The sequence below is a fragment of the Mixophyes fleayi genome, chromosome 6 (genome assembly GCF_038048845.1).
Source record: "Mixophyes fleayi isolate aMixFle1 chromosome 6, aMixFle1.hap1, whole genome shotgun sequence".
Taxonomy (NCBI): domain Eukaryota; kingdom Metazoa; phylum Chordata; class Amphibia; order Anura; family Limnodynastidae; genus Mixophyes; species Mixophyes fleayi.
The window spans coordinates 37,205,644-37,222,130 of record NC_134407.1 but is presented as its reverse complement, the minus strand read 5'-3'; the positions used below and the strand labels follow the sequence as shown (position 1 = coordinate 37,222,130).

At 40.0% G+C, this 16,487-nt stretch overlaps 1 protein-coding gene across 5 annotated transcripts in view; it reads left to right on the top strand.

Annotated features, from left to right (window-relative positions):
- TACC2 (transforming acidic coiled-coil containing protein 2) overlaps positions 1 to 16,487 on the top strand; it is a 115,004-nt gene that overhangs the window by 19,379 nt on the left and 79,138 nt on the right. The window lies entirely within an intron of this gene.

Below are 16,487 nucleotides of genomic sequence, written 5' to 3'. Positions count from 1 at the left end.
CCTTTTTGTTTATTAGTTTTATAATATAATAATATATATTATAAATATGCGATATATATATATATATATATATATATTCCAGTTATTTGTAGATCTGTAGGGTTCCTACAGTTTTTTTTACTGATCATTGTTTTTTAAGGAAACTATTGAAAATCAGCTTTCTTATTTATATGCGTGTACAAAAAAGAAAAATGTCTAGTTTGGGGGATTACTAGATGGGATAGTCATGTTTAGTCCAGTGGACCTCGCTACATGGTGCACTGCAATGCACATTAATTTTGCTGTGGTGTAACTCGACGTTCTGTACAAGCTTTTGTTTCACCTTAAATGCAGCACCCTTGCTCTGTAAAACCTATGCACTTTGCTGCTGTGCAAATTTGGGTGAACTGCGCGACCAAAACTTATTTTCTGCTGACCCCCAGACGTTTTGTGCTTTGTAAATGACCTCCATTTTGTATCATGACGCTAAATGCACTGGCGCTTATAGTGGTTGTGCTATATATTTTTTCCTGTGAAGTATAATTACTCATTTTAACATATTTAACATATTTAACATATGTGGGCAGCACAGTGGCCTAGTGGTTAGCACTTCTGCCTCACAGCACTGGGGTCATGAGTTCGATTCCTGACCATGGCCTTATCTGTGTGGAGTTTGTATGTTCTCCCTGTGTTTGCGTGGGTTTCCTCCGGGTGCTCCGGTTTCCTCCCACACTCCAAAAACATACTGGTACATTAATTGGCTGCCCTAGTCTCTCCCTCTTTGTCTGTCTGTCTGTCTCTGGGTGATTGTGTGTCTATAGTAGGGAATTCAGACTGTACACTCCAATGGAGCAGGGACTGATGTGAATGAGTTCTCTGTACAGCGCTACAGAATTAGTGGCGCTATATACATAAATGATGATGATGATGATGATATTTAAGGAATATTTTTATCCAAAGAGGAGTATTGCAACAGTAAAGGAACATAATGTAAAATGGTTTTCAAAACTCATCATACAAGCAGGGCATCATTGTAACAACAAATACATGTTTTATATTTATAAAAGAGCATACTCTTTATCATAGGGGCATATTCAATTGACGGCGAGATCGCCGAAAACCCCGCGCTCGAAAAATATTACCGCTAATACGGTAATATCTCGCTGGATTTCAGCTCGCGGCTCCCTGAGCTGCGAGCTGAAATCCAGCGAGTAAATTACCGTATTAACGGTATTTACGCGCAGGATTACCGTATCAACTGTAATATTTTTCGAGCGCGGGATTTTCGGCGATCCCGCCGTCAATTGAACATGCCCCATAGAATTACGTTCAGGATCATAACCCAATTTATAATTCTGCAAATGTCAACATGAATTCACAATGCACTTAATTTACAATTCCTAACTAAGAGTAGACATTATTCTTGAAGAATCCAGACCATTATGTGGCAGTTTGGTTGTAAATACGTGATGGGCAACCTGATATACTTCAAGAGTCACATGTGTGGGCCTAGACCAGTGGATCCCAAACTTTCTCAGTTCAAGGCACCGCTAGGGTCTCAATAATTTTTTTCAAGGCACCCCTAAGCCAAAATAATTATCAAGTAGTCCCCCTCTTTGCTTACCACCGGCCCTGGCTGCGGCACCCCTTTGAGATTGGCGTGGCACCCCAGGGAGCCGTGGCACACAATTTGGGAACCATTGGCCTAGAGCCTACAAAATCATTTAATTCCAAAAAATCTTTAATCTCAGTTATAAAAAACATCCCCAAAATGACCTCCGCACCCCATATCACTCATCACAAACCGCCCACTAGCGGCAAAATTTTCCCACATGTCCTAAGTCCTCCCACTTGCCACCAAATTCCCCCAAATGCCATTCACACCACCCTCTTGCCATAAAATGCCCTCACATGCCCCTCAAACTCCCACTTACCTTTGCCAGTCAGTCTAGAATCCACAGACTGCGGCTGCTCCTATCAGTATTACTCTCTCCTGTTTATAGCATAAGCAGATAATAAGTCATAGCATAGAACTGGGGGATGCAGGTAAAGGGTCACAGAGCCACTAGTGTCGCCCATTACTGTTCTATAGCAATATGCTCCAGAGCACATTGCTAATTTTTTTTCTGCCAGATGATCAGTGTCACGCATGAGACTGATCATGAGGAGTGCAACGGTATGGCAAGGCATCAGAGACGTCTGTACGTGCTCTCATATGACAGGGCAGCATGGTGGCGTAGTGGTTAGCACTTCTGCCTTACAGCACTGTGGTCATGAGTTCATTTCCCGACCATGGCCTTATCTGTGTGGAGTTTGTATGTTCTCCCCATGTTTGCGTAGGTTTCCTCTGGGTGCTCCGGTTTCCTCCCACACTCCAAAAACATACTGGTAGGTCAGTTGGCTGCTAACAAATTGACCCTAGTGTGTGTCTCTCTGTCTGTCTGTGGGTCTGTTCGTGTGTGTTAGGGAATTTAGGATGTAAGCCCCAATGGGGCAGGGACTGATGTGAGTTCTCTGTACAGCGCTGCGGAATTAGTGGCGCTATATAAATAAATGGTGATGATGATGATTTCTGCTAGTGACTTCGGCTCTTTTAGGCATATGGAAGACATCACATTACAGCAGATTGGTTGGTTGCATGTTTTTTGCATGTTTTTACCGTATGTAAGTAAATATTACTGTGGATCCTATCAGCTGTGATGCTGAGATGTCATTGTAGAGCAGCGCTGTGTACTAATGGGCACTACTACAAGTGGCATATCGCTACCACTACAGAAGACATTTTTGCCCATTGCTACGGCTTCTGCCATACTTAGCTCCGATAATGCTGTTTAGTGGTTCACAAGTTTCCCAGGTAAGTGAGTGCTGGCATCTCATAGAAACTGTAGATATAATAATACTAATAGTTTGTTTATTTTCATTATTTTTAAAAGCAAAATAATATAAAAAAAAGGTACTGTTCAGCTTTTTCTCAAATCTAAGCGATTATCATAATTGTTCCATAACCTGAGAGCCTATCAGACAGTTGAGGATAGGTGAGTAGAGGAGAAAAGTTCCAAAAGTGGACAAAAATATGCTGAAATCATAGTTTTACAGAAAAATAAAATCATAATAATTTAAATTTATACTGTTTTCCATGAAGTAGTATGTGATTACACCCTTGTTCTGCAGTTAGTAATGTTCTATAGTAGACTACATAGTAGATTACTAGAAGGAAAAAAGTTCATGTAGGAAACATTTTTGTCCTGTGTATACTGTACTTCCTGTGTGTAAGCCTTACTTTATAGGGCCATACAGAGAATGCCGACAGCTTTTTAAATATAGCACTTGAATGTGGGAGCACTCCATCAAATTCACCTTGCATGTCTGTTTTTCTCATGTATATAATCTCACTCTGCACATCAGAATCTCATGTTGGCATATGATTGCTTAATCTGCACTCATCAAGAAATGCCCCAATCCTGCTCCTGCCAACCAATGATGCACACGATTGTGCCCGCCTGATGCTGCCAGGGTGGATTGTCCGTAAACATCCGTAAAATACTGTGCATTTGCGTAAAAGTTGACAAATGGTGTCACAAATGAGCATTTGCCCTGTGGGTTGTCAGTTTTGCATGATCATAAAAGAGTATTAAAGGACGGGTGGAGTTATCCTTTAATCTGTGTAGATTTAAGCTGATGACTTTGTGGATACTGTGTATTTTCAGTGTAACAATACTCTGTTAGACATGGCATCCTCACTGCTGTGTATGTGAAATATGTGCCATTTGCTCTCTGTAAAACTTTTCCTTTGGTTTGTGCAACATATGTTGCGGGGCAGAGAGTCTTGTCTTGGAATTTCTACATTCCAGTAAAAATATGTCCCCATCGATTGTGTGCGCTGACTCCTTGCTTAGCCGCTGCCAACTGTTTTGGAAGTTTTTTTTAATGCTACAATTTAGAGTTAGATATAAAACTGTGACTTGTGTGCACTCTTAAGTTTTTGAGGCCATAATTTGAATTGCAGGTATCTTAAAATCTGCGCAACTTAAAATATACAGTTGTAGGTATATCCAGCGCAAAAACGCTGGTGTCATCATCATCGGCTTGGAAACTTGCACTAGGGCTATGGGATGCGAAAAGATACTCCTCCTTAAAGGCGTATCTTAAAGATACGTAAGTCAAAATCAGACACACCTCTAAGGGGCGTGGTTGACTTGTATCTCCACGCCACTGCTGCACTGAAATCACAAGTGAACGTCCACTGTCCACCTCTCCAAGACAAAGGCGCCGCAAGTATGCAACTCAAAAAAGGCCGCGGTTTTACGTGTTACATTTTTACTTGGCACAAATGGCCTGATGTCCAACTCTATATCAGGCCCGATATGTTGGTCCATGCCAAGTAAACAGAACTGAAGAGTTAAAATGGCAGGAAGTGTATTGGTTTTCTAGATAATTATTCCCTTATACAGTGGTTCAGTATGTGGACACTCCTGTGAGACCAAAGGCCAGGCTTTCATATTCCCATTTATTCCCATTTATTCCCATTTATTCCCATTTATTGCCATTTATTGCCATTTAAAATATGTTTCACATATTACCCCCATCATACATCTTCAGCTTGATTTTAATTATAGGATGTATTATTATAGTAAATGGAAGTTTTTGGAATGCAACAGAGTTTGTATGTTCTCCCCCAAGTTTGCGTGGGTTCTCTCCGGGCGCTCCAGTTTCCTCTAACTCCAAAGAAACGCTGGTAGGCTATTTGGCTCCTGACAAAATTAACCCAAATGTGTGTATGATTATTACATATTCTCTGTAAAGTGATAATATGTAGGTGCTATATAAATAACTGTTAATATAAAAATAATAAATAAGTGAATAGAAAATAAGGAAGATGGTCAGTATTTTAAACTTGTCCTATAGGGCTATTTCTTACTGGTGTTTAAAGCTGAAGCTGACACGCATTTTTAATGCAAGCATAAAGCATGCAAACACATGTATGTAGAAATAAAACCAATTCTATTCTTTAGGGCGCATGCAGATTGGGACATACACCGGTGTGCATAGCCTATCTTGCATGAAAGTGCTCTGCACATGCTAAGAAAGTGGACACAGGCATATGGTCACGCAGACTAGCGTGACTGACACTTCCCCGTCCAGGCTCAAGCACATTAAAGGCTTGATCATACAAGTATGTGCTAATGATGATTTATTGTAAACCAGGCACATATCATCATCAGCTATTTATATAGCACCACTAATTCCACAGCGCTGTACAGAGAACTCACATCAGTCCCTGCCCCATTAAAGCTTACAGTCTAAATTCCCAAACACACACACACACACACACACATAGACAGACTAGGGTCAATTTGATAGCAGCCAATTAACCTACTAGTATGTTTTTGCAATTTGGGAGGAAACCAGAGCACCTACGCAAACACAAACTACATACAGATAAGGCCATGATCGGGAATCAAACTCATGACCCCAGTGCTGTGAGGCAGAAGTGCTAGCCACTAAGCCACCGTGCTGTCCACATGCTGATGTAGAAGTGGACGCATCTCAAGATGCATATGGTTGAAATACGCTTGTTTTCCATGCCGCTTTTTGTCAGTAAGTTACTCCAGTTTTGCATTCAACTCTGCATCAGCCCTGCTGTGGGGAATACCAATTTGTGCTTATAGCTGCACTTGTGTTGTGGTACTTTTTTTGGACACTGTGGGCCTGAGTCATTAAGGAGAGCAATGCAAAAAAAGGAGTAAATCTTCTCTTGGATGTTACACTGCAAGGGGTGCAAATTAGTTTCTTATTTTGTACATAAGTTAAATACTGGCTGTTTTTTTTTATGTAGCACACATATACTTGATAGCTTTATTTCTACACTGAAATTTAAAGTTTTTCTACCCCAGCTATAAATCTGTGCCCACATTTAAAATTGACCTCCCCCTCCAATGTCCAGGTGCAGAGTTACTCCTTTTTTATGCTTTGCTCTCCTTAATTACTCAGGCCCTGTGTGTTCCTTTTCTGTGTGTTCCTAGCATGTCTCCACACTTAATGAAGACGATTGATATCTGTGGGGAGCGCATTGTGTACATACCTACTAGGAGATAACACTGTGCTCTATTTTTTCTCATTGATATGAAAGGCTCATTCATTACAATGGCTTACTCATTTCAATGGAGCTGTTCGCTACAGGTAAAAACTCCATTGAAATGAAAATTTTGATTTGGTTTTTGACATGCGTGGAATTCCACAGAATTGTTAGTTTGTTTTCTAGATTCTATTAATTTTACTGATGTGGGATCCAATAAGGGGAGTCCATGGGATTTCCCTTACTGTCAGTCAATAACATTGTAGCTGCCTTGTCATTGGATGAGTGGCAAGGAAAGTCCCAGCCATTTTATTCACAGTCATTTTGCGGGGGGGGAGCGGTTGATGCCGAGCAGAGCAATTACCACTGACATGTGTTTTTTTAATTTATTTCTCATGGATTAAATGCGGAATAAGAATTCCCTTGGATAACAAGAAGAGTTCACGCGGATTACAAATAAAGAACATTCCCTGTGGATTACAAGAAGAAGATCCTGTGGATTACAAATTGAGTAGTTTTTCGTGGATTCCAAGAAGAATTCCCTCGGACTACAATTTTTTCCATTTATATTACAAAAGAAACATATTTCTTGTGGATTACAAGAAAAATTAACTGTATTACAATTTTTCCCAATGATTACAAATTATATTACCACTGAATTACAAGAAGCTTTTTTTTACATCCACTCCCCCACCATAGAGGCTCCAGCTTTTCATTTGCCACTTTGTGATTTTCCCTGTTAATAGTGGGAACCAACCCTGGCTGTCTAGCATGTTGCTGGCTTCAACCCCCCACACTTGTTGCCACCCTGGTAGCTAAGGATGTCTAATGCTGGGGCTGGTTCAGACATCTGGGGGTAGTGGGCCACGTTGCCCGATTTTATTTATTTATTTAGACTTTCTTCTATTGCTATCAATAGCCAATTAATTTCAAAACCATTGAAATGAATGTGAAAAGCTCTGTGCCGCACACAGTCACAAATGCACGTCCAGTGCACATCAACCCCAGGTATAACGCACACAAATCGTCTATCAAACGCTTGTGCAAATGCATAACATTTATATACATTGTCACATGCGGTTTGCACTTCCTTTTTGCGACGGAAACGCATTGCTAGTGGTAAACCGGTTCTTAGCGGCATCTAAGAAATAAGATTTGCCATATGCTGATCAAATTCTCTGGGTTAGTTATTACTATTGAGTATTATTATATGATTGCATTTATAATTTATTTTTACTTTTTCGCAACATGTCTTTGTTATGCTAGGTATTGTGATGTAATAAGCAGTAAGATTGCCGTGAGATGTGACCTTTTTTATATTACACAAGAGATCAAACCTTTCTAATGCAATTTAAGAGCGGGATCCCAATGGCACAGATCTTATTACAGATCATATTACAATCTGTACAACAGCTTGTGTATTATACTTTATTACATTTTTTACAGTACATATTTTTCGAACATTTGTGACAGTGTGAATGTAACTTATACATTTTGTTTTTGTTGTCCTGATTTTATCATTGCTGCTCTTTGCTGTTTGTTCCTGATCTGAGGGTTGTGGAACATCCCAGACCCCTAACAGCTGGGATAGCAAGGTCCAGATCAGCACATGTCCCCCTCTCTGGGTGCCCCCTGCCTGACCTGACACGGCCCTGTGTTTGTACAGGCTTACAGTGGTGTCTGCAATATCACTCCCAGTTCCATGAGGACGACCTTAGCCCATTACCCAGGATTCACCTGCAGTCTGGTAAATGGTCACTCCTTGTCTGGGACCTCTCCAGGAAGTACAGTAGGCATTATGGTGTAAACTCAGCTGCTTTCATTACTGCTGGTTTGAGGTATGTGTTCCTTGTCTCCACATTACAATGACTGTCATTGTACCTGTTATTACACTAGAATTTGCACATGTTAGTAAATGAAGTTCTTGTGAAGTGGAAATACACCAAAGAGAGTTTAACCCATTTATTGCTGTTTTATAAATTAAGAGATAAATGCCGTTTTCACCACTGAATGGGTTAATTGTTGCCAGTGGATTTGTTTTATTTTCTTGCAAGGAAGGTATTGTAATGCACTCAGTAAGCTGCATGAGTCTGACGTAGGCTGATCCCCTTAGTTACAGACCTCGGTATGTGGTCACTTGTTGTGAAATAGGGATTAGAAGTAGAGGGAGGGGGGAGGGATGGAGTAGCAGAGGGACACTTGCCAGAACTGCAGCTGAGATGTAGATTTAGGATCCCTGCAATGTCTGTTGGGTAGAAACCTGGGGTGCATTAAGCACATGTAGCATTGAAACCTTACGTCTTCAATCCTGTGGGTTAATATGCTGTCACTCAATATGAAGCCTTCATAAAATGACACGGCAGCACTTTTGTTAGTATATATTTTGCAGACGTTGCTAGGCTTCTGTAAGTATTTTCAAGCAGCTGTGAAGTAGCTTGTGCTTGTTGCGGCACAGGAAAGTTAATAAAACAGGAGAGCAATTTTTTTCTTGCCATTAAAATTGAGGGATTCTGGGTAATATGTGTGTGCCAACATATGAAACAAAGACAATAAGGTAATAAACATTAATATAGAAGCAAGGTGAAATGTGAATACACTGTCAGGAAAGTCAGTATTCTGGCCACCAGCTGTCTGAGCACCATGGGAGAGGAAATTCAACGTGTTTTGTGTCAGAGGTTGCCTAAGTCATTAATAGTCATAAATAAATAATACAGTTAAACTGTCCATTTCTACAAACATATAGCCATATACATACTGTATACAAGTAACGGCGCTTACTGTCGGGACGAGGCATTGGAACGTATGTATTGTGGCACTCATCGTTATTATACTTTGCAGCATGGATATTCACGGCAGCGCGCAGAGAAAGTCCTCTCACCTTGATTGTTTTACAAGGCTTTTAAAGCACAGTTTAAAGCTCAGTTTTCAGGATGTAAGGCTTGTTATGAATGGCTATGCCAGGGTGGAGCGGGAACGGAGACATTGATGTTTACACACAGAGAGCTGTCTGGAAGTGATTATCCTTGGCACAGCTACTGGAAAATATTAGTACACAGAATAAGTGAGCTGGATCCCTGAAGACGCCATCAGAATGAATCCACTGATTCCTGGTTGTCACAGCAGGATAAAAGTGGAAAACCCCACACTTAACTATCATTTGCCTTGGATTCCATGCATGATTAGAAGCCAGAATCTCAGGGGACTCAATAGCACTGAATACATGTATTTTGCATACTGCTAATTTCCTATTAATTCATTATTTTACTTAAATTGTGCAGCAAAATATACGAACAGTAGTTTTTCCACAGAGAGCCTTATCTTCCTTAATGCATGAAAGAAATTTCCAGTCTGCATTATTTTTTTTTACTGTAAATAAACTAGATCCATTTTGGTCAAATCCTTGGGAACTCACTTGGGGAATTCTGATTTGTTAATAAGTTATTACATAGTAAAGCTGGGTTCACATTACAGAAAACTACTCCCGATGCGATATCTTTTACCACCTACTGGAAGTCCCAATCAGCATGCCGGTGAGCACACACTTACACAGTTTTACACAATTTCAGATCTGTGTTCTTCATCTGTCATTACCATCAGCTGAAAAGATCGTGACTCTGTAAACTATGGAGATCTGCCTAAACTGCTGGTCGTGAGAGCATACACACTGCAGGATTGGGACGACATCATTCTATCGTTTATACAAATTTTTAGTCCGGTTATAAAATCAAATGAAACAATACCATGTGCTCTGGAACGATAAGACATGAGAACGTACACACTGGTGCAATATCGGTCGTTTATCGTGTGATTGGCGCGATAATCGGGTGATAAACCTGTATTGTGTACCCAGCTTAAGTCTAAGCCAGGGTTCTCCCTTCTTCAATGGTAATTTGACCCCACAGTGACCATTGTTTCATTGCAAGCTATGGATGGTGTTTCATTTTATTTCAGTATGGTAGGTCCCATGTTAAAATGCACATAGGCAGCGCACATATGCAGATAAATAAGTCCCTCTCATGCAATTTATCTAAGTATGCAAAGAAAATTAAAGAAAAGAGGCATTATAATTTCCCTTTAAATTATATTTAATTCCAAATTGTAGTTGTGTGATTGTCATACTGGGGTCTATTTATGAAACACATTTTTTATTAAAATCCCCTGAGAACAGCAGTTTTCGGGGGATTTTGTTGAAAATGTGGTTAATAATAAATATGCCCCATTAACCTGCTATATTGTTAATAATAGACATAACTGTAATAAACCTCCAGAAATGAATTCACTAGTACTCACACCTTGCACACAACCTCCATTGTGCTATATCCTCAGATTGCAGCAGCATCAGGTCCAGACCATATGTGGCTGATGATAGATTGAAATGGGATAGGACAGTCCCAATGGAGATGTCCTCATTCCCTTCCATATCCTTCTATTGCCTGGGACTGAAATGTCACTCACAGCTCTAAGCCTTTCAGTTCCAGAAATGTGTATTAATTTATAAGCACAGACAGTAGAAGAACTATCAGTGACAGTGACACATTCTTACTAACTCATTCACTCCGAAGGGCAGAGTTACAGTTTGTGCGTCCACTACTGGGCCCCCTGCTTACCCCGGAGATCTAGCTGGATGTGTATGGGCCGGGTTGTTAGAGCTGCATCACCCGGCCCTACCCAAATTTTTATATGGGGGCCCGGTGATGAACTGCCCCCTCCCTTTTCACTACCTGTTCCCCTGTACCTGGTCATAGGGATTCACTGATACAGTAAATATAATATACATTCACTGCTCGCTCCTCCAAACACTGCAATGGCTGCTGCCTGTAGGTCTGTCAGAAAAACACTGTTCTGAACTATGTGACTAGCCCAGAACAGATAAGCAGCTGCTGGTGGGCCTATAGGGTTGTCATTTGGCCACTATTTTATTGGCCTGGCTGGAAAAATTTGAATCAGTGTTAATGTTATTAATAAGGCAGAAACATAACAAAAATAGTCATTTACAGATCTCAAAAAGTGCAGACTGCAATATGTCTTTATATGTTCACCTCCTTGTCCGCATAGCACATATAAAGGTACATGCCACATCATGGTCTTTGGACCTGCTCAAGTTTTGCATTTTTGTCATGGAAAGATCACGTAAAAATCCAAATGTCTAATACTTCAGGACCACCTAATTTATTACGTTTCTACTAAAATGTTACTCAGTTTACCATCATTAATGTCTTAAATTAATCACAAGCATATATATCGGGACTGTTTATAACACGTATCACTTCTGTGATGTTTATCACATTGTTCAACGTGCACCTAGAATTGCACTTTACTGCAGAGGTGCCAATGCCGGAAAATTCAAGTCCTTTTATAGGAAGAAAAAGGTTGTGCACCCATTATACACCCTTTTATCTCATTTAAAATAACAACGTTTTGCAAAAAAAAAATAATCAAATTTTTGCATGTTGTAGCAAAATTAGGCGCACTCATGTACCTCATCAAGGAGCATCGCTGATCCGCCCACAGCGTGGATCGGACGCTGTAAACTTATGTACCTGTACTGAAGTTGCCATCTTGGATCTTGGTTTATAAATGATCCTGGTGAAAGGGACGCTGGTAGTTTTAGCCAGAATGTAGTAACTGGCCTGATTCAGAAGGCTTTGGATAATTCCACCACAGGAATGACATGCTTATCTATTTATTAGGAGGAGAAGAAAGCAAATAGCAGGTAGACGTAGCTACTGGAGAGTTTCGGAGGGGTGTTGATTCCAGTTTACAGAAAAAGTAAATACAGAAAACTACAAGACAAATATAATTACCTAATATATTTTCTTACTGTATAGGATGGTGGTGCAATTTTAGTCTCAATTCTGACTTTGAAGAACAATGGACTAAAACAGTTGTTGTACATATAGCCCCAGCCATACAGATATGTTTGCACCACTAAGCCTGCTTCTACTTTTGCTCGGATCGCCTCATATAAAAACACTTGTGACACTTTTATTTATGCCAGGATGAGCATTGCCTGTTCTTGGAAGCTTTCTAAGCGACATAATGGGTCTACCTCTCAGTGGGTGCAGCTGGCTAATTTCTCTCTTGAGAATTATGAATAGAGCTTCTCTATTAGAGGTTGCCCACAGAAATGTGGCATAATCTGGCAAAGACAAATTGCCTGTCATGGATGTAATACCCCAGTGGACAGTTAATTGATTTTATGCAATTTGTGGTGTATTCCTCAAACATTTACTGAGCCCATCGCCATTGAGTAAGTGCTTGCGCCCTCCACTCTTTTCTGTCTGCCTTAGACGGAGGACTGCAAGAGAGAATCACACAGCAGGATTCTAATGAACCTTTGCTTATTTCAACAAAAAGTCACAATCAGAAATAGTGCTGAATAAACATGTTACAGTCAAGTCCATAAATATTGGGACATCAACACAATTCTCATATTTTGGGCTCTATACACCACCACAATAGATTTGAAATGAAACTAACAGGATGTGCTTTAACTGCAGACTTTCAGCTTTAATTTGAGGATATTTACATCCAAATCAGGTGAACAGTGTACACTCATTTGAGGCAATGTGAGTTTTACACTCGCATTGCCTCAAATGCTGACCTCCTGCTCATCGTGGCTCCTGTGTGAGCTAATTCATGCACAGTACTGTATAGGGGCCCATTCAGTTTCCTGTTTTATTAGATGCACCTATTTGCGTGCATTTCATGAAGGGGGAGCTTTATGTTGTTACCTGGTTTACTATAAAGCTTGTGCAGACTGGTGTTAATTGTGTGAGGATGAGGTTTGCCGCAGCTAGTCCTAGCACTTTGTACATTCTGGTTCTATATATATGACCCTCTGTTACATAACCTGCTTGATATGTGGACTACAATTGTATGCTAGTGACCTTGACTTTGATATGTGTGTATTGACTGTGAATATTTGCTGCCTGCCCTGACCCTTAGCCTGTCCCTTTGTGTTTTTGTCTAAATCTATATGATTCTGTTATCTTCTTCCTAGTGAGACTAGCCTATGGGACATTTTCTGTTATCTTCTTCCTAGTGAGACTAGCCTATGGGACATTTTCTGTTATCTTCTTCCTAGTGAGACTAGCCTATGGGACATTTTCTGTTATCTTCTTCCTAGTGAGACTAGCCTATGGGACATTTCCCTGTTATCTTCTTCCTAGTGAGACTAGCCTATGGGACATTTCCTGTTATCTTCTTTCTAGTGAGACTAGCCTATGGGACATTTTCTGTTATCTTCTTCTTAGTGAGACTAGCCTATGGGACATTTCCTGTTATCTTCTTCCTAGTGAGACTAGCCTATGGGACATTTTCTGTTATCTTCTTCTTAGTGAGACTAGCCTATGGGACATTTCCCTGTTATCTTCTTCCTAGTGAGACTAGCCTATGGGACATTTCCTGTTATCTTCTTTCTAGTGAGACTAGCCTATGGGACATTTTCTGTTATCTTCTTCCTAGTGAGACTAGCCTATGGGACATTTTCTGTTATTTTCTTCCTAGTGAGACTAGCCTATGGGACATTTTCTGTTATCTTTTTTCTAGTGAGACTAGCCTATGGGACATATTCTGTTATCTTCTTCCTAGTGAGACTAGCCTATGGGACATTTTCTGTTATCTTCTTCCTAGTGAGACTAGCCTATGGGACATTTTCTGTTATCTTCTTCCTAGTGAGACTAGCCTATGGGACATTTTCTGTTATCTTCTTCCTAGTGGGACTAGCCTATGGGACATTTCCTATGGGGACCCCTCATGAATAACTGGGTGCACATTAGATACCGTTAGATAGCGCTTATCACCATAGAAGAATTGAGTTACTATCTATGCAAGTCTGTTACCCTTTCCTTCTCTCCAGATTCCTCATGCTTCAGACCAACGTCAGACTAGTTTATGAAGGACCCACAATTAAGTCTTGCTATAGGGACCCAATGATTGTTATAAAATAGCTTACCATTGGTAGGATAAACATATTATGTTATAAATAAGAATAGAAGTAAAATATACAGCAAAAATTCTGCCTTACCGAGTTGTAGTGTTCTGCATTTTTTTTTGATGATTAATCTTCATATATTAACCTTTATGCATTGACCAAGTTGTTCCATTAATTATAACAAAGAATCCAAACTTCACATAATCCCTTTAAACAAACCTACATTGTGGGCCAGTAGGTGCTGGGTATGAAACCCTTTTAATACAAATAACCCTCCATGTAATTTATTCCACGTATTCTATCTTGAAACTAAAACATTTATCTGGAAAACTACTAATCCTTGTCTGAGAAATAAACTGATATGGCATCGGGCAATATGTCACGGTCTTCAGATAAGTGGATATAGTTTTTCTGTATATTTTTCTGAAGATTGTAAAACTCTGAATAATTAGCTAATAATAATACTACGAATAATACTAATAATAGCAACAATAATTACTTAACACTGTTCTCCCATGGACCCACCATGATGTAATGAGATTAATATCGTATGCCTGGGTGAAGGAATTTGTTTTCAGCCTTCTCTTTAATACCCCTATAGAGGGTAGGCCTTTCAAAAGACTTGAGATCCAAAGGTATTTAGTGGACTCTGAGTACCTTAAGTCTCCCTTTCTATAAGTATTAATGGGATTGTTTAGTGGTTTTTGAGGCCAAAAGTTCATACACGTAACTGGGGCTATGATTCACAATCGGCAATCCAACCTTTAGGGAACAGTATTGATTAAATGTTAAAATTTGGCTGAGTTGCTCATTCCCATTAGTGGATTCACGGGAACTCTAAGTGAGTACTGCGTCCACAGACTATAAGGGGATGATCACATGGACCCTATGGATGTACAGGGCCATCTTAACAACATTACAGGCCCCCGGGCAAAGCAGTGCATCGGGGCACCTATAATATATATATATATATATATATATATATATATAGGCCCAGATGCACTGCTTTTCTTAAATATACTCGCTCAGTGACCCTTGTAGTTTTTCTTTTGCAGGATTATTTTTTTTTTGCAGGATTATTTTTTCTTATTAAGAGCCTTACCTATGGGGCCCCTTGCCCGTGGGGCCCCTGGGCACCTGCCCATCGTGCCCAATGGAAAAGATGGCCCTGTGGATGTAGCTTCCTATTGATCCCCTAGAAGACACCCCAATCTGGCAGATCTATTCGACTGGTTAATACCATTAAACAGCCAAATTATTATAAATGTTATATAACATACTTAAGTTAACATGAAACCATAAACATTACATAGAACTGATATAAATCATAATATTCACTCCATTGTAAACAAACTTAAACCATAGGCCACTAACTAATGGTCAGCTGGTTCAAATTGTCGCAGATGTCGAAATGGTGTAGACGTTTCACTGTCAACATTTTGGGGTATATTCAGTTAGCCTTCAAACATCACGTCTGAGCACTTTTTCAGGCACTACGGTACTGCAACATTGTGGATTCCTCCTCGCTCCCCTATTGGGGGGGCGTCGAAGAGAAATATGTGATATTACATCGCCGTGGGGTGCCTCCAGAATGCTTTCGAAGGCACTCCGCGGCTAATTGAATATGTCCCTTTGACTGTAGAATTTTAATAATTTTTTTTATTTTTATTTTAATAACTTTATTTATAAAGTACCAACACACAGTGTATACATACAATGTAGAAAGCCAAAGTAGGCCAAAATAGGTGACTGTATATACATCAGGAAGGGGCTGTTTGACAGCCCCGGCCCTTACACAAAAGAATGTACAAAAAAATGTAACAAAAGGCAAATAAATTACACGTTCCATTATATGGTCTGAACTGTATCAAAATATTAAATTCCAAACCATTGAGTGATATATCGAAGTGTGATCTCTATTTTATGTATTGTAATAAGGAGGGAGGGAGATGGAAGTGTGGGGGGTGGGTAGACTGAGACAAGACATGGGAGTCCTGACGGCCAGCATTCCTCTATTTGAGGAAGACAGAATCTACATATAACATCAAATTTGACAACCTATAAGAAGAGGGCTGAAGTATCCTGAGGGTGAGCGCTGGTGTCGTGTGAACTGGAAGGGATATTATATATAAACCAATTACAACAGATTTGGGAGAATTTATTGTTTAGCTTTGCCAAAAAAATTTCCATTGATTCCAGGAACCATATTTTATTGATGAGGTGTTGTCTAGATGGGGGATCTTATTTTTTACAGTTCTTAGACCACTAGGCATATGGCTGCATTAAGGATTTGTATGGACAGCTTCTCTGCATGTTTATCGAGCGCTTCTAATGGAGAGCCCAAAAGGAAGGACCAGGGACATTTAGTAATTTGTACCTGTGTTACTTCACTTATTAAAGCAACCACATCATCTCAAAATAGAGCAATCTTTGGGCAGGACCACCAGATGTGGAGGAACGATCCTCGTTCGCCGCACCCCCCCCCCCCCCCCCGCC